Raw genomic sequence first — 20,808 nt, 5'->3', positions numbered from 1 at the left:
TACCCTTCATTCTGTTACTGTACCCTTCATTCTGTTACGGTACCCTTCATTCTATTCACGGTACCCTTCATTCTGTTACGGGCAGCTTCATTCTGTTACCGTACCCTTCATTCTGTTACGGTACCCTTCATTCTATTACCCTTCATTCTGTTCACCAGCTTCATTCTGTTACCGTACCCTTCATTCTGTTACCGTACCCTTCATTCTGTTACCGTACCCTTCATTCTGTTACCGTACCCTTCATTCTGTTACCGTACCTTCATTCTGTTACGGTACCCTTCATTCTGTTACGGAACACTTCATTCTGTTACCGTACCCTTCATTCTGTTACCGTACCCTTCATTCTGTTACGGAACCCTTCATTCTGTTACCGTACCCTTCATTCTGTTACCGTACCCTTCATTCTGTTACGGTACCCTTCATTCTGTTACGGAACCCTTCATTCTGTTACGGTACCCTTCATTCTGTTACGGAACCCTTCATTCTGTTACGGAACCCTTCATTCTGTTACGGTACCCTCCATTCTGTTACCGTACCCTTCATTCTGTTCTGTTACCCTTCTTATATTACGGTACCTTCATTCTGTTACGGAACCCTTCATTCTGTTACTGTTCATTCTGTTACGGAACCCTTCATTCTGTTACGGAACCCTTCATTCTGTTACGGAACCCTTCATTCTGTTACGGAACCCTTCATTCTGAACCCTTCATTCTGTTACACCCTTCATTCTGTTACGGAACCCTTCATTCTGTTACGGTACCCTCCATTCTGTTACAGTACCCTTCATTCTATTATGGAACCCTTCATTCTGTTACGGTACCCTCCATTCTGTTACGGTACCCTTCATTCTGTTACGGAACCCTTCATTCTGTTACGGTACCCTCCATTCTGTTACGGTACCCTTCATTCTGTTACGGTACCCTTCATTCTGTTACGGTACCCTCCATTCTGTTACGGTACCCTTCATTCTGTTACGGAACCCTTCATTCTGTTACGGTACCCTCCATTCTGTTACGGTACCCTTCATTCTGTTACGGAACCCTTCATTCTGTTACGGAACGCTTCATTCTGTTACGGAACCCTTCATTCTGTTACGGAACCCTTCATTCTGTTACGGTACCCTTCATTCTGTTATGGAACCCTTCATTCTGTTAACCCTTCATTCTGTTACGGAACGCTTCATTCTGTTACGGTACCCTTCATTCTGTTACGGAACGCTTCATTCTGTTACGGTACCCTTCATTCTGTTACAGTACCCTTCATTCTGTTACCGTACCCTTCATTCTGTTACGGTACCCTCCATTCTGTTATGGAACACTTCATTCTGTTACCGTACGCTTCTTTCTGCTACGGAACGCTTCATTCTGTTACGGAACGCTTCATTCTGTTACGGTACCCTTCATTCTGTTACGGAACCCTTCATTCTGTTACGGTACCCTTCATTCTGTTACGGTACCCTTCATTCTGTTACGGTACCCTCCATTCTGTTACGGTACCCTCCATTTTGTTATGGTACCCTTCATTCTATTATGGAACCATCCATTCTATTACCGTACCCTTCATTCTGTTACGGAATGCTTCATTCTATTATGGAATCCTTCATTCTGTTACAGAACCCTTCATTTTGAGACATAATTATTTTCCTTTTATCTTGAAAATCTCTGTTTTGGATCAGACTGACTTTATGACCAAAATTATTTATAGTCAATGTTGACACTAGAATAAATGTTTCTGACTCATATCAATATCACACATATCGTTTTCAAAAAACAAGAAGTTGCTTTTTAGGGGGTAGTCGCTCTTTAAACTCTTGTTCCTCAAGGATTACAATAAGGAGGACTTTAAAGAAAATAGTTTGAATGAGCAAAGTTGTTTGCTATTTCTTGGTCCTTGGTTATGTAAGGTAAACAGTGATGTGATGGTCTGAGTTAGGGGTTAACCTCAACAGTGGAAATGTCCCTGAAGCCTCACTGATATCTCCAGATCTGAGGCTCCAGCATCTCTTGTCCTACGAAGCAGGGGAGCTGAGGGCTCCGCCAACAATGTGGAATAACGGAAACTATGTTCACATGTAGAGTACACACATCCAACTAATCTCCTCTGATGCAGGGTACACATAAAGATGCCATAGGAAGAGGAGAATGGAGGAAGAGGAGTTCAATCGGACTGAAACTTCGGGAGCAATCAAACAGTGTGTGGGGTAATGTGCTTATTTTATATTATGTGAACTTTGAACATTGAGACAACTTCAAAGGCCCACTCCACAACACTGCTAATTTCAACTTCAAATAATGCAGAAATTAAAGTATGTTATTTAAATGGTCTTTTTATTTATTGATGCTGTGGATGTACGTATAACCATCGATTCCTAAAGAACATAGCCCAAAATATAAGGTTATTGGCAAGAAACTGGAAGGTATTAGATATTGGTTTGTTGTGTCAATGCACTTTACAGCACAATGGCTTTTGAATGGATTAGTCAAGGTAGGAAGAAGTCTTCAGCAGTCACAATGGACTACTGTACCACCGACACAGTAAGAACAAATGTCCATACATAAGTGCATGCATTTTAATCCAGCACTGTAAAATTGTTTTATATACTTGATATTCAATACATAGACATAAAGGGCATAAGTGACCATTACTATTACTTCATTTTCAAAGTGTATTAAATCATTCAACATTAAACGTGTAAGTAGTCCCCATCTGGATTATGCGGTGGGGAAAGTACCAATGAACATCCAGCCAATCCAGGCAAAGTGGCTTTTTTGGTGGAAGACTTCCTGTGTTCTGTTGTGGTGCGGTGAAGTACTCAAGCAAGCACAGAGGACTAGTCCATCCACGAAATAGTTCCATAACGGAAAACAAAAGAATGTATGGGTGTGGGGGTTATGAAAAATAATGAAAGGGCTTAAAAGCAAAGGGAAAAATGGCATTTTACTACCACAATGTCCTGAAAATGCTTTGAAGTCACACTGAAACCCCTCCCTGCCTTAGTAACTCATCCATGGAAAACATCTAGATCTAGTGTGATTGAAACATTACATTGACAGGAGAATGTTCCTAATCACTCTAAGATGTAGGCATGCCGTGCTTCTCCCATCTACATTTCACAATTTACCATAGTTTAGGTTTACCATGGATTAGGGTTACCATGGTTTAGGGTTACCATGGTTTAGGGTTAGGGTTACCATGGTTTAGGGTTACCATGGTTTAGGGTTAGGGTTACCATGGTTTCGGGTTACCATGGTTTACGGTTAGGGTTACCATGATTTACGGTTAGGGTTACCATGGGTAAACAATGCATATAAAACATTCCGCAGCATCATCAATCAATTAGTCTAGCAGTGTTCCTTTTGGCATCTATTTTAGATTTAGATCAGAGAGAGTTTAAAACTTCGTCGGGATTGGTGGGTCCCCCGCAGGACGGTTGAGCTAACGTAGGCTAATATGATTAGCATGAGGTTGTAAGTAACAAGAACATTTCGCAGGACGTAGACATATCTCATATTGGCAGAAAGCTTAAATTCTTGTTAATCTAACTGCACTGTCCAATTTACAGTAGCTATTACAGTGAAAGGATAACATGATATTGTTTGAGGAGAGTGCACAGTTTTGAACATGAAAAGTTATTTATAGTCACATGAACGGGGTTGCGGATGTAATTACAGGGTAGAGTACAATTCTTGAGCTCCGTGCTCCAACAATGCAGGAACAAGTGAAATTAAACAATAATAATAGAAATAGAAATGATAAAATATACATATTAACAGCTGTGTAATGATAACTGTCCATTGTAGTGGAGGCAGAATAAATGTCCATGGCTCGGGTGGCTGTCCCTGATGAACTTCTTGGCCTTCCTGTGACACCTGGTGTTGTAGATGTCCTGGAGGGCAGGTAGTGAGCACCCAACGGTGCGTTCGGCTGAGCGTCCAAAGCTCTGTAGCGCCTTGCGGTCCATGGCGGTGCCATACCGGGCTGTGATGCATCCCGACAGAATGCTCTCGATGGTGCTCCTGTAGAACACTGTGAGGGCCCTCGGGGACAGGCCGGATTTATTCAGCATCCTGAGATTTGGTTTTAGTCAAGGTATCTACTAAAACTATGGACAATTTAAGTTTCGTTTTAGTCACAGGCATTTTGTGACATAATTTTTAAATTAAATAATGAATATTTATGCCACCTTTAACTTCTATTCTGTGCATAACCCCCTTGTAATACCTTAGCTGGCAACATTGATATTGTGGCAGATTGTAACCAATGCCAGCCATAATTAAAACATATAGGCTATAAAGACTTGGCTACAGATTAAACAATTTACAGTTCTGATTTTCTCTGCATCATAACCGTCAAGGGGGTAAATAACAGGGGAGGGAGAATTGGAGCTTTACAAAAATGCCAGACGTATTACTGTACTCCTAATAGTAAACAAGTAGCTTTTGCTTTACACATAGGAAAAAAGCAACCGCAGCTCGCATTTGCTGACCACAGTGTTAGAGCGGCAACACAGATGACTGAACACAGTGCTAGAGCGGCAACACAGATGAATGAACACAGTGCTAGAGCGGCAACACAGATGAATGAACACAGTGCTAGAGCGGCAACACAGATGAATGAACACAGTGCTAGAGCGGCAACACAGATGACTGACCACAGTGCTAGAGCGGCAACACAGATGAATGAACACAGTGCTAGAGCGGCAACACAGATGAATGAACAACAGTGCTAGAGCGGCAATACAGATGAATGAACAACAGCGTACATGGGAAAATCGAGCTTCTGATGTGATCCAAGCAAAAATAGTCTAGTTTCTAGTTGAGGTTAGTTACAAGTCAAGTGTCCTGGCTTCGCATCAGTTCAAAAGATTGACAAGTGACCTCCTGGGAGCTGTGTGGCAGAGCCAATCAGAACCCGCAACTGAACTATGTCAATTCTGCTGCCAATGAGAAGATTGCATGAAATATTCTGCATGTTTATGATTGGACAAAAGAGATGAAAATGAGCTCTTCATATCAAATGAAAAGTCCAATAGTCTCACATGGAATTCTCGTCTCGTCACATTTCTAAACTGAAAAGTAATTGGCAGTAGGCCTAGTTATTGTATTTTTCATCTCGTCTCGTTATGGTCATAGTTTCACTGAGGAAAAATAGGTCATGGACAAGTCTTTTTTGTCATAGTCTTGTAAGCTATTTCACGTACATGTACTGGGTTGGACCACAAAGCACCGATTTAAGAACATCTAAGTGACACTCCATCTGCAATTTACATTGATGTGTCAGGCTCCACAATATGGTATGAATCAAAGGGAAAGTATGGTCTGCGTTTACATCCACTCCGATTGGCAAACCCTATCAACTGTTAGATGTGCTGTATGTCATAAACGTCATAAACCCCCCCACCCCACCCCGTCGCTTTGCTTTTGGACCATGTGTATTCCTCAGAACAGTTGGGTAGGCTGTTTTCCAGTTTCAACCGTGGGGTGGATTTAGGACCACACGTACACCAGAGCATGCAGACAGTCTGTGTGAAGGCAAAGCTTCTGAAAGGCTGGCGTATGGGACCAGCACAGGAGAGATGATCAACTGCTGTCTGTGTTGAGCTTTTTCTCAGAGTTATAAAAGCATGCAGAGCAGAAACTGGCTATTCTTTAGTTGACTGATCTAGCTGCAAAGGTAACTACTATTTGACAGAAAAAAAAGTATTTATTCCCAGTTCTAAGCTAGTAGTGTAACTGACATATTATGTTCGCTAATGTTTCATCCTCTCTCGACTGAAGTAAAATAACTACTAGCAGCTAGTTAGCTAATTAGTAGCTACCACAGCCAGTTCAGCTCACGCTAGCCTCTAGCTATCTGTCAGGTAACAGTATCTAAAAGCTTTTGTGTGTAAGGAAATGTTTTGTAGCCTTTGTTTTGTCCGGTTTCAACAGAAGTTCATTTGATGATGTACCATTAGTTAGAGCTAGCCATAAGTTGGCTAACATTATCGAGCTAGCTCAATCTCTGTAGCTATTATATTTATCTCAATCACACTAGACCTGAATCAAACGATGAAACCAGAGGCCAAAAGATAACAAATAACGATATTCTAATATTTTTCTGGCACAATGGGAGTTATAGTATATCAAATTTAAAGTTATTGATCTGAGCTAATTCCCTACTTTTTATTGACATGATATAAACAGCTCTACAGGCTTCACTGCCATGATGCACAGTCTGCACACAACACTATGCTCATCATGTAGTAGCAGAATCAGATGGTGACAGGTCTCCCTGCAGGGTCAGAGAGCCAGGGAAGACCAGTCTGTGACAGAGCAGAGGTGAACTTTTGCAGATACAACCCTTTATTCTCTTTGTGCAGTAAACACCGGAGAAGCAAGACGGCTCAAAGATTGAAACTATTTTAAGTCAGTCAGACAGACCTCTGAAGTTCATTTCCCAACTGCTGATAAAGTATTTTTCCGGTGACACAGAACATGTAAAACAAAAATGTGAGGAAGACCTGGGAGACGCTATTGATGATGAGTGGATACAGATCTGTTAGAATGCCCAGTCATGTTCAAATAATCAAAGACATAAATTACTGCATTTTAAGACAATCCATAGAAAAGAATATATGCCAGTGAAACTGAATATCGTGCAGTCAGAAATGTAATTCCTCTGTTGGAGGTGTAAAACACAAAAGGGAACATATTTGCATATGTTTTGGTCTTGTGAAGACTGGCTGAATTTTGGCAAAGAGTATGTTCTTTTATCTCAGCATGTCTACAGTTTGCTTGGAAATGTTGATACTGGAGACTGTTATGAGAAGAAACTGTGTAACCTAGAATTTATAGCAGCTAAGAAATGCATTGCCATTAATTGGAAAGTTGGAAAATCTTCCCACAATGGATGGAAGAAATGTCAAGTTATGTATCACTAGATTTGATTTACTACAATATAAAGAGCAGGAAAACATGCCAACGTCATTGGAGATACCTATTTAGGCAATCCCTAGCTGCTGGGCTGCTCAGTACTGGCCCTGGGGGTTTGCTGTACTATTGTCACTCTGGCCTTGGCCTAACATACCTGAAACCAATAATTAATGTTTCACTAAGATCCTAAAGCTGAGCGGGGTTTGTTTGGTTGGGGTGCTGCAGGGCCGTGGACCCCTAGGGACAGGATTAGTGACGCAGCTACATTGTGTGCAAGTGAAAAGAGCTCTACAGTAGTAGTAGTATTACTATTACTGAGCTCTACAGTACTATTACTCTACATTACTATTACTGGTTCTTGAAGATGGCGCCGAAGACGTTTTACATTCTCCCAGCCAATTGTGCTATTTAATTGAATAATTTTTTCATTTTGTGTAACTTATTTTATATCTTATTGTGTACATATTGCTGCTGCTACTGTCTCTTATGACCGAAAATAACTTCAGGACATCAGAAAAGCCATTACTTACCGCGGACTGGAAGAAATGTTTTCCCATAACGAGTCCGACGAGAAGGATATCCTGCTTTCACTGGAACAGGCCCAGATCCACGCCTTTTGCATGAAGAAAATACGCCGGAAAAGTGGCCATAGATCGGGCATCTTTCTGAGAACCTGGAGGCGATTGAGTAAACTCCCACTGTCTTCCATTCTTCTGGCTAACGTGCAATCATTGGAAAATAAAATTGATGATTTACGTTTAAGATTATCTTACTAAAGGGACATTAAAAACTCTAACATCTTATGTTTCACCGAGACATGGCTGAATGAAGATACAGACCATATAGAGCTAGCGGAATTTTCCATGCACTGGCAGAACAGAGACGCTACCTCTGGTAAGACGAGGGGTGGTGGGGGGTGTCTTTATGTCAATAACATCTGGTGCGCGATGTCAAATATTAAAGAAGTCTTGAGGCATTGCTCGCCTGAGGTAAAGTACCTTATGATAAGCTGTAGACAACACTTTATACCAAGAGAATTCTCATCTGTATTATTCGTAGCCATCTATTCACCACCACAAAATGAAGCTGGCACTAAGACCGCTCCTAACCAACTATATAAGGCCATAAGCAAAGAAGAAAATGCTCACCCAGAAGCGGCACTCCTAGTGGCCGGGGACTTTAATACAGGCAAGCTTAAATCAGTTTTACCAAATCTTTACCAGCATGTGCAACCAGGGGGGGGGAATCCTAGACCACCTTTACTCCACACACAGAGATGCACACAAAGCTCTCCCCCGCCCTCCATTTGGTAAATCTGACCATAATTATATCCTCCTGATTCCTGCATACAAGCAAAAACTAAAGCAGGAAGTACCAGTGACTCGCTCAATACGGAAGTGGTCAGATGACGCGGATGCTACACTACAGGACTGTTTTGCTAGCACAGACTGGAATAAGTTCCGGGATTCATCCAATGGCATTGAGGAATACACCACCTCAGTCATCAGCTTCATCAATAAGTGCATCGATGACGTCGTCCCCACAGTGACTGTACGTACATATCCCAACCAGAAGCCATGGATTAAAGGCAAAATCCGCATCGAGCTAAAGGATAGAGCTGCCGCTTTCACAGAGCGGGAGACTAATCCAGACGCTTATAAGAAATCCCACTATGCCCTCTGACGAACCATAATACAAGCAAAGCATCAATACAGGATTAAGATATAATCCTACTGCACTGGCTCTGATGCTTGTCAGATGTGGCAGGGCTTGAAAACTATTACGGATTACAAAGGAAAACCCAGACGCGAGCTGCCCAGTGAAGCGAACCTACCAGATGAGATAAATGCCTTTTATGCTTGCATCGAGGCAAGCAACACTGAAGCATGCACGAGAGCACCAGCTGTTCTGGATGACTGTGTGATTACTCTCTCGGTAGCCGAAGTGAACAAAACCTTTTAACAAGTCAACATTCACAAAGCCGCTGGGCCAGATGGATTACCAGGACATGCACTCAAAGTATGCGCGGAACAACTGTCAAGTGTCTTCACTGACATTTTCAACCTCTCCCTGACCGAGTCTGTAATACCTACATATTTCAAGCAGACCACAATAGTCCCTGTGCCCAAGGAAACAAAGGTAACCTGCCTAAATGATTACCGGCGCGTGGCACTCACGTGCTTTGAAAGTCTGGCCATGGCTCACATCAACAGCATCCTCCCGGACACCTTAGACCTACTCCAATTCGCATACCGCCCCAACAGATCCACAGATGACGCAATCACAATCGCACTCCTCACTGCCCTTTCTCACCTGGACAAAAGGAACACCTATGTGAAAATGCTGTTCATTGACTAATGCTCAGCGTTCAACACCATAGTGCCCACAAAGCTCATCACCAAGCTAAGGACTCTGGGACTAAACACCTCGCTCTGCAGCTGGATCCCCCACTTGGTAAGAGTATGCAACAACACGTCTGCCACGCTGTTCTTAACACTGGGGCCCCTCAGGGGTGTGTACTTAGTCCCCTTCTGTATTCCCTGTTCACCCACGACAGTATGGCCAAACACGTCTCCAACACCATCCTTAAGTTTGCTGACACAATAGTGATCACTGGCAAAAATGAGACAGCCTATAGGGAGGAGGTCAGAGAACTGGCAGTGTGGTGCCAGGACAACAACCTCTCCCTCAATGTGATCAAGACAAAGCTGATCGTGGACTACAGGAAGGGTGGGCCTGAACAGGCCCCCATTAACATTGATGGGGCTGTAGTGGAGAGGTTCGAGAGTTTCTGGTTCCTTGGTGTCCACCAACGAACTATCATTGTCCAAACATACCAAGACGGTTGTGATGAGGGCACATCAAAACCTTTTCCCCCTCAGAAGACTGAAAAGATTTGTCATGGGTCCCCAGATCTTCAAAAGGTTCTACAGCTGCACCATCGAGAGCATCCTTACCGGTTGCATCACTGCATGGTATGGCAACTGCTCGGCATCTGAATGTAAGGCGCTACAGAGGGTAGTGCGAACGGCCCAGTACATCACTGGGGCCAAGCTTTCTGTCATCCAGGACCTATATAATAGGCTGTGTCAGAGGAAATGCCATAAAATTGTCAGAGACTCCAGCCACCCAAGTTACTGTTTTCTCTGCTACCGGTACCAGAGCGCCAAGTCTAGGATCAAAAGGCTCCTCAATAGCTTCTACCCACAAGCCATAAGACTGCTGAACGATTCATTAAATCACCACTGGACAAATTACATTGACCCCCTCCCTTTTTACACTGCTGCTACTCACTGTTTGTTTGTTACCTATGTTTAGTCACTTCACCCCCACACTGGCTCAGTACCAGTGCCCCCTGTATATAGCCTCATTATTGTGTTACTTTTTATTTTAGTCTACTTAGTAATTATTTTCTTTTACTTAACCAGGTAAGTCATTTAAGAACAAATTCATATTTACAATGACGGCCTAGGAACAGTTGGTTAACTGCCTTGTTCAGAGGCAGAACGACAGATCTATACCTTGTCAGCTCAGGGATTCGATTTTATCAACCTTTCGGTTACTGGCCTAATGCTCTAACCACTAGGCTACCTGCCGCCCCACTGCACTGTTCTTAAACTGCACTGTTGGTTAATTAAGGGCTTGTAAGTAAGCGTTTCATGGTGAAGTCTATACTTGTTGTATTCGGCGCATGTGACAAATAAAGTTTGATTTGATTTGAATTTTTATTAAGCCTATGATGTGAATTATATGGAGCGTGTAATGTTTCTGTGTGTTAATGTGTAGGTGTGTTTTTATTAACCTTTTGTTTCCCAAAACTTTCCCTTTAGAAAAAAAAGGGAAGTAAGTTGTGTTGGGGACAAGAGTTGAGTTATTGACTAGACCGGTGGGGGTCGGGCGTGCAGGCAGCTCAGCCTGGCTGGGCGGATGGGTGGAAATTTGATACAGATGATCCAATCCTACAATGTGATTTTCTGGATTTTTTTTCTTCTCATTTTGTCTGTCATAGTTGAAGTGTACCTATGATGAAAATTACAGGCCTCTCTCATCTTTTTAAGTGGGAGAACTTGCACAATTGGTGGCTGACTAAATACTTTTTTGCCCCACTGTATCTACAGTAGTTCAGTCTTATCAACCCACTTAAACATATTTAATATCGATCTCTTACCTAGCTTGATGACTGTGGGCATTCTTCCTTACTTTTAGTTGTTCTACATAGAGACGGCTAAAAGGGCCATGGGCCATATTAGATTGTGTAGAAATGCAGGAAATAAGCTTTAGATATCCCCCCAAAAAATGGGAGGACACCCAGACTCTACACCAAGTTATGTCCCCCCCACTTCTAAAACCAACGTTTTACCCCTGTTGTAAAACCACTTAATCATGTGTTGTGCAACACCTTGTCAGGGTCTGGGAGCGCTATATTGAAACAATTGAAAACACTATTTTGTTTTTTCAAGTCCTGATTAGTAAAGAATTTAGACACCTTCTCTTTTGGTGTTGTTTCCTCTCTCTAAAGCTTCTAAACACAACGTTGATGTTTTGCATCCTGTCTAGTGCAGATTTAGATCCCTTTTTGTCTTGATGTTTAACACAGTCATCAAGCTAGGTAAGAGATCGATATTAAATATGTGAAGTGGGTTGATAAGACTGAACTACTGTAGATACAGTGGGGCAGAAAAGTATTGGGGCGGCAGGGTAGCCTAGTGGTTAGAGCGTTGGACTAGTAACCGGAAGGTTGCAAGTTCAAACCCCCGAGCTGACAAGGTACAAATCTGTTGTTCTGCCCCTGAACAGGCAGTTAACCCACTGTTCCCAGGCTGTCATTGAAAATAAGAATTTGTTCTTAACTGACTTGCCTGGTTAAATAAAGTAAAAATTAAATTAACATTGTTTTCTGTATTCAAGCATCTGCCTTTTCATACCGTTTTGGCAGGCATTGTCAAGCACCGTATTCAAACCACCAGCACTAACTGGAGGTTCTGCATTCTCATCCAATGACTATCATGAACTGGGAATGGGTGCTGTCCTCATTGAATGTCAATTTGCCTGATGGTTTTGATGTCCATTCATCATGATCCATTACACCATTACATTACACAACAATGTGCTAATATAGAAATATACTTTTTTTTCCCTTCAAACATGCATACGTGTGAAATCACAAAGTCTAAAAGTGTTGAGTTACCCACAATCTAAAAACAGAGTCATGTGACAAGATAAGGAAGGTGATTTAAGCCAAAGCCTTCCAATCAGTTCAATCTCTCTACTTTCTCTGTCGTTGGTTATCCACATGAAAGATACATACAGTCTTAATTATTTTTTGCATAGCTGCTGCAAAAGGACTGGTCATCAGTTCTAAACAAAATGGTTCCTATCGAGGCTGGATAACATTTTTGTCTGCTAACTAGCCAACTTCAGCTAACTCAGTCAAGTTACACATTGCACCTGGAAGGACAAACATAAATACAGTAGGGCAAAAACGTATTTAGTCAGCCACCAATTATGCAAGTTCTCCCACAAAAAAAAGATGAGAGAGGCCTGTAATTTTCATCATAGGTACACTTCAACTATGACAGACAAAATGAGGGGAAAAAATCCAGAAAATCACATTGTAGGATTTTTTATGAATGCATTTGCAAATTATGGTGGAAAATCCTTTTAAGTGGGAGAACTTGCACAATTGGTGGCTGACTAAATACTTTTTTTGCCCCACTGTATATATCATCAGTGCTAATAGTAAAACTGTTTGTGGTCTGTGTTGACATTATCAATGGGCTGCAATGCTTGGTGACTGATGAGGTAAGAAATCCATGCTAAATAAGATAATCTAGGGAGTTGCAGGACATATAGGGAGGGACCTGTAAGCGTTCCACTGATACTTTTAGTAACACTTCCTCTATTCAGTGTTGTTTTGAAGAGAGCACGTTCTAGTTGCATTCCCCATTTATCTTTAATTAATCAATTCATTTCAGCACTGACACTGGCTTAGGACTTCACTACTCCCTCCCTCCCTCCCTCCCTCCCCTGGCCCTGTTAAAATCAGTCTACAGTAAATGTTTCCAACTTTCTATACTGGCTTATCAGGAGCTGGTCTCCATCTGTAACCTCCACTGTCTGCTTCTCATCTGCACTGACTTCAACAGCCTTTGTCACCATGCCTCTCTACAATCCACAAGTTTGGCAATAAGAAAACGGGAGGTACATGGGGAGTCGTGAAAACGAGCTCTGGGCTGCGGTTGCATTCCATTTCAAAAGGTTGCCCCCCCCCCCCCTTCAACCGTTGTTCAAGTCATTTCACAAATCTGAAGCCCAACTGGATAGGTATGAGTCCTGCAGAACTTATCTCTATTGTCCAGTTACATTCTCATCCTGTCAGAGATTCATTTCCGTCAAATCCACGAAGGAGATCAAACAAGGCCAGAAGGGAGGAGGGAACAGGCTTGTGGAATGAAACACAGCTCTGGTCAGTCGAGGTGAAGTAGGGAGCGAGGGAACGAGGGAGAGTAGGAATTACAAAGCTGACCTGCTGCTTCTCCTCCTCCTCCTCCCAGGGTCCCCCCTCGTCTAGACAGCACCCCGTTATCAGTCCCGCTGAACCACTAATCAGCGATTGTTTCCTCTCTGCTCCCTGTTTCCAATCCACTAGCGAGAAGAAAGGAGGCAGACATGCGGTCCTCCCTCGGTCTAGAGGCGGCATGCGTTTTCTCAGCGTCCGCCAACAAATGCCAGACAAAGATGAGAGGGAACAGAAGCTTTCGTTCTCAATCCACTCAGCTCCTAGTTTTATGACCGTGATTATTACTGTTGCTGTTCCAAACTTGGACATTTAGGGCCAACAACCTTCGGTTAACTCGTCTGGTTCTTAATTAAAGCATTTGGCGACACACAGCTGTCTGCGTACTTCCATAAGTGCGGTTGCTGCTATGGAGTTCATGTGTACAGCAAGTAATAAACGGAGTAGAACAGTTTTTGATTATTAAGAAGATAACAAATGCTGAAGAGCTTTCTAACGACTTCTAAGGTATTTATAGGCAGTTGTACACCTTTGTAATGACTTATAATGGCTTTTTAATAAATGTGTTAAATGAAGTTGTATTATCTGAAAATTATAACACTGATGTCACTTCTTTTTGATGTTGTGGCCTTCTTACTATACTGTGACCCCTGACCGTCCCAAGAGGAGCCAGAGACACTCCTGTCACCAGATCAATATACATTACCTTTACATTTAAGTCATTTAGCAGACGCTCTTATCCAGAGCGACTTACAAATTGGTGCTTTCACCTTATGACATCCAGTGGAACAGCCACTTTACAATAGTGCATCTAGGTCTTTTAAGGGTGGGGGGAGGGGGGGGGGGGGGTGAGAAGGATTACTTTATCCTATCCAGGTACATGGATCCAATCTCTCCCTTTGAGCTCAAGTGTAAGTGATCACAAGTAGTTTGCTGCTGGTGAAGCACACTGTTTACTCTTTGCCACTGAAACTCAAACATCAAGAACAGAGTGAAGTGCGAGTTCAACTCGCCCATCCACACCCCAATGACGCCTGGCCATTTTGATCTGGGGTGACTCAACAAAGGCAAGTCATTCAAAACGGCGTCCCTTGAAAAGGGATTTCACTCAAACAAGGTTAGAAAGGCCATGAAATCAAGGGCCTACAGGGCGTTGTTTTTGACTTTTCAACTGGCAGGAGAATCGATGTCGTTGTTGCTGGCATCTATCACATGCCGGGGATAGGCTCTCAGGAAATAATGAGCCTTCAGGGGTTCAGCCAACCTCAGGGTTGCACTGTCGGCGTTTCTTTGCTGTCTTGGCATCCTCTAGGTCTTAAAATGGCAATCAGCAGTTGAAACAATAACAAACCACAGGCCCTGCCACTATTTCGAGAAAAAGCATGGGGTATGGGCCTGGAGAAACGTAACCACTTTGGAATTCAAAGAAACAATGGGTCCTCTAGGTCTAAACCTCTGGTCATAATGAGGGGTCCTCTAGATCTAAACCTCTGGTCATAATGAAAGGTCCTCTAGATCTTAACCTCTGGTCATAATGAAGGGTCCTCTAGATCTTAACCTCTGGTCATAATGAAGGGTCCTCTAGGTCTAAACCTCTGGTCATAATGAAGGGTAATATAGGTCTTAACCTCTGGTCATAATGAAGGGTCCTATAGATCTTAACCTCTGGTCATAATGAAGGGTCCTCTAGGTCTAAACCTCTGGTCATAATGAAGGGTCCTCTAGATCTTAACCTCTGGTCATAATGAAGGGTCCTCTAGGTCTTAACCTCTGGTCATAATGAAGGGTCCTCTAGGTCTAAACCTCTGGTCATAATGAAGGGTCCTCTAGATCTTAACCTCTGGTCGTAATGAGGGGAAAGCAGAGCAGAAACATCGCTTCCCAGCATTGAAGCCGCCCAACGACGTAGAAGCAAACTGGAGAAACAATCAGCAATATCACAAATGTTATTAATAATGGCATTAATCATTGTTCAGGGCTGGTATGGACATTACTGCTGGAAAAATGAAGGGAGAAAAAAAGTCTTAAACTGAGTTAACAAGAAAGAACATGGGCACTCTGCATGGAACTGGGCACAAATACTGTTAGCTCGCGGAATCACTTTCTCCTATTTCATGTGAGGTACTTCATGTGAACTTGTTAGGGTTGGAAGTGGGTGTGGGTGTACCAATTGATTGTTGAACTTAAAGGTGTCCACTCCCAGGTAATTTGCATGCACCATGACTGTTGGCTTGTGGAAATAGATTTTTCCATCTGTACTTTCACAGGCACACATACTAATATGGTTCTATAAGCCACAGCCCAGGGTTGGAGGGGCAATCTTATTTCAATCAAGATATTCAGGAAATTAATTTGAAATTCAATATATTTTAAGATATTGTCTATTATTTTCAATAAATGTTTGTCAATTCATAAATGTAATTTCAATGCTCCCCTGATTTGCGTATGTTATCAAGGAATATACCCCAACGCCTGAAAGCAAATTCTGCAGGCAAATTGTGTACGGTGATAGCCCACCATGGAAACGCAGGTTGACAGTAGAATACATGCCATCCAAAATGAATGTCAAGAGCACCATTTCTATAACCACCATTTAGGGAAGTTCATTTCACAACAGTTCCTGTCTGCTTAAATGTTAATCAAAGCACCACTGATGTCATACCTGGACAGAGAGAAGGTCTCTGAAACGGTACACCTGTTCTTAATCTTCCCACCAAAAAAACAATAACAGTGTTAACATTGGAAGTGAACACACCAACCCAGCCTAGGAGCAGGCAAGGTCTCGTGTAGCACAGTGGGTAGAGCCTGGTGCTTGCAATGGCAGGATTTTGGGTTCAATTCCCATGGGGGAACAGTATGAAAAATGTACGCATTCACTACTGAAAATCACTCTGGACAAGATTGTCTGCTAAATGACTAACATGTAAATGTACTGCAGGGGGATGTTCACACTTTATGTGCATTATTATAATTCTATAATCGCAAACCTTATTGTACCACACTTTTGCCACAGTGACAACAATAAAAGGCAAATGATTCAGACAGGCCTGGGAGTGGAAATCTTTAAGTTCAACCATCAATTGGTACACCCACACGCACTGCGCGGCACTGCGGGGCGTCCGAAAACACAATTCGACACTCAAACCCCAACTCCCCTAACAATGCCTTCAGGCCCCAGTTTATCTTGAGGGGACCATATCATGCACCAACAAAAACAAACAAAGAAATTACAGCAGTTGTAATGTGGAAATATATATATATTTTTTTAAATGAATGTACCTCCAAAACAATTTGTACGTTTCGCCCTTTGAACGTCTGGTGTGCCAGTATTGCAGCAGAGGGAACTTGCAGAGTTGTTAGTTCTCACACTGCTTATCAAGGTCTTCTATTCGAATGAATAAACAATATTCTACCAGATGGGGTGTGGACACTCTCTCTTCAAACTTCTGATTTCAAGAGATTTGCTAGGTAATTGGGACACCACTGTCATATCCTAATTACGTATGCATGGAAATGGAAGGGATTTATTAGATACTAACAAGGAAGCTGTGCGCAGTACCTGGGTGTACTACATTCATTTTCATAATGCTCCATGACTGCATGGTGATGAACGCTGATTTGAGGTCAAAGTTTGGCCACTGCATGGAGATGAGGTTGAAATATTTTATGTTATAAACTGGGTGATTCAAGCACTAAATGCTGATTGGCTGACAGCCGTGGTATTTCAGACTAGTGTACCGCGGGTATGACAAAAACAAATGTATTTTTACTGCTCTAGTTACGTTGTTAACCAATTTCTAATAGCTATAAGACATCTCTGGGGTTTGTGGTATATGGCCAATATACCACGGCTTAGGGCTGTGTCCAGGCACTCCACATTGCGTCGTGCATAAAACAGCCTTTAGCCATGGTATATTGGCCATATACCACACCCCCCTAGGCCCCCCTAGGGGCCTTATTGCTTAATTCTTCTTCTGCAATATTCATCAAATAGTTACTGTGGGATGTTCAAGTCATTGTATAATAGACCACATAATGTAATACTGAATATCACAGAAAATTATGGCTGCAATGTTCCTCATGTGGAGGTAGTAAAAAAAATGTTTTACACTGTACTGTAAGTGTCCTTGTCCTTACTGCATTGTCCTTAGTACATTAGACATAATCTATGTTTCTATTGCTCAGTAATTACCAACAAAATGTATTTACCCAGGATTCATTTATAATCCATCCTCATATTCCACAAGAAGATCCATTAAAATCACATTCATTTTTATTTTTTTTATTTTTTTATTTAACCTTTATTTAACATTGGCCTGTAATGCTGTGGATTTGGAATGTATTTAAAAAATAACCCAGAATTGTATTTTATGGCCAATAATCAGTTTTTAAAAAGTCTGACAAATTGGTCCTTACAGTGATGGAGGCATCTGGGTATGATTGTAAACTACGGATGCATTCCCATCCTGTTTCATACCGTTCTTGTGCAATAAACCTGCAACCTGCAACTGGCTTCCACTAGCCAGTGACTCTTCAGTGTGCTGTGAATATATGAGGTGTTCCTCTAAAGAAGTTTACTGATCGATAGGACTATTATATTTCGTGGCCGCTTTTAAAATTGTTCCTTCATTTTTGTAACGGATGGATGTAGCTCAGCAGCTCGACAATTCGGTTAAAGGCAGCATGAATCTGTTATGATTCAGTATAGTTCAGCAAAAAGAGTCACACCAACATGTACGGTAACACCCCACCACCAACACCTAAAAAAGGAAAGCTCCCGCTTTGATCAGAAACAAGGGTTGTTCTGTTCAGATACGCAGCACATGAAGCTCGCCAACATGTAGCAGACGCAAGGAGTTACAGGTCAGTGTTGGCAAAGATAGACATTTTTTTCAGACTAAGACACAAACTCTGTGGAAGTGACACAAACAGAGGCCTAATAAAACAGTCAAATGTCAGCCCTAGACTGTATCAATAAAATAATGTGACTCATTGAATAATAAAATGTCCCTAATCAGTTTCAGACATCCGACTCTCTCATTATCAGCGTACTGGGGACATAAACAATCCCAGCTGCCTCCAGCTAGGGCGGCCATATTGGATGCTTTGGGTTCATATTCATATGAATTGTTTGGAGTCAGGGCCTGTTCACCAGACCCTTCTCCTGTACTAAAAAGGATGCCTTTATATACACTTTATGAACCTATATACACTTCAGAAATCATTCATAAGCAAATGTGACTCGTTTCAGGAAACTAGGAGTATGTCACACGTCATTACTTCACAGGAGAGACATTTGAATGTAATTATACATTTTTGGAGGCAGAAATCCCTTGTTGACCCTGTGAACTTTCATCTGCCTGATTAACAAAATGGTATGCCATCTGTAAATGCAAACCTAGTTGGTTTAACCATGGAAAAACGCAGATAACTTCCCGCTAGCCATGATTGGCTGAGATAATGGATGGGCTGGACATGCCAAGAGATGAGTTCGGATTGGTCTGCCATGTACCATGCTTCTGTCTAGAACATTAGCTACTCAGTACGTGTCGATTGTCTTACCTGTTATCCTTTCTCACGCAGCTTTTTTGTAAAGATATCACAACAAAAACTGCATAAGTGTTTTTAATGCTCTCCACTTTCTGGAGGATCAAGTTTTGAAATCAGTGGAATGCCAGGTGGAATCAGAGTATGATAGCTAAGGAGATGGAGTAAACGCAGGCATTTGATTACAAATATGGAATCGAAAAGAGGGAATCGAAAAGAGAACACATAGAAGACTGTTGTACAAAACACCTGTCTCCGGATTACATCTTAAAACTAAGGGCAACCATGGCATCCGTGACAGAGGGGGAGAATCGTTCATCCGTGTATACGGGTAAGAGAGTCAAGTTAGCTACATTTTCAGATATTATATGTTTCAAATTTTGTCAGAAAGTTGTTTTCATTGCAAGTTAAAGCTAGCTCGCTAGCTAACGTTACATGTATTATCTGTGTAGTGATATCATTATTATTAATTTATTTTATCTCAGAGCCATTTGCATTGCTAGTTGTAGGCTTATGTTAGGTAGCTAGCTAACGTTGAGCCTAGTTGGTTAGCTTTACCTAACTGTATATTCATTCAGGGTAGTAATGTTATGAGTTGGAATTATGATTTATTGTTCAGCTAGCTAGGTAGCTACATTTCCAAACAAAATAATCCACTATGCAAGTAACCACTTCACTGTACCATGTACACCTTCTGTATTCTGTGCATGTGACAAATAAGTATTGATTTCATTTGATATAGTGTGTGTTTACAAGATACGGTAATGTGAAGAACAACATGACCTGCACCAAAGTCAAATTAGGATATAGCGTTACGCCAGCAAGACAGTGTTCAAGTTCTAAAATTCTCCGGTAGAATGCCCTACTTATATTTAGTCTCACTCAGAACCATAAGCGATTTTCTGTAATTAGCTTTGACTTGTAAATAATGATCTTGTTGTGAGTTTCTTTTTCTGTAATAATGAATACAAATTAGCCAAAGTTAAGACATTGTCAGCTATATAATATGGTAATTATTTGAACTGGCTAGCCAGTTAATTTAATGCTAGCTAGCTAGCTAGCTAACAAGCTAGAAACTAACCAAAACATTGTTTAGAAAGTTGCTTTTAGTTGTCTGGTTTTCAAGAATGGCACTTTCAAAATGCATATTTAAATGGATGGTTTTCTTGTTGTTAAAATACATAAATACATATAAATATTATGTTATTTTGGACCACCAGGCTGCTGATGTCATGCAGCTTGTTGTTTTCGTGTTTATGCTTTTTCATTACGACAACGACAAGTTTGATGTCTGACGACAATAGAGTGATGTCACTGCAACAACTGTATACAGACATATCGGTAGTAGTATAAACCAGCCGTTAGTCTTACGATCTTTGGTTGTTTAGTACACTACCATACTCACTCTGTTTAACACGTGGCCTAACATGTGAATCCTTAAAGAGATGGGTGGGGCTAAGGCTTAAGGAGGTGTGATTAATGCTGAATGGGTGTAGACAAAGAAGAGATCTCCATTCGGTGTACTAAGACATTCAAGGGCCAACTTGTTCAACAGCCACACCATTCATTACCAGATTCAGCTGAGGTCTGGCACTTAAGGAATGATTTGTACCAAATACAATGCTCTTAGTTTTAGAGATATTCAGGACCAGTTTATTACTGGCCACCCATTCCAAAACAGACTGCAACTCCTTCTTAAGGGTTTCAGTGACTTAATTAGCTGTGGTTGCTGATGTGTATATGGTTGAATCATCAGCATACATGGACACACATGCTTTGTTTAATGCCAGAGGCAGGTCATTGGTAAAAATAGAAAAGAGTAGAGGGCCT

This window comes from Oncorhynchus nerka, linkage group LG18 (assembly GCF_034236695.1).
Source record: "Oncorhynchus nerka isolate Pitt River linkage group LG18, Oner_Uvic_2.0, whole genome shotgun sequence".
Lineage (NCBI taxonomy): Eukaryota > Metazoa > Chordata > Actinopteri > Salmoniformes > Salmonidae > Oncorhynchus > Oncorhynchus nerka.
Note: the sequence above shows the minus strand (reverse complement) of the source record.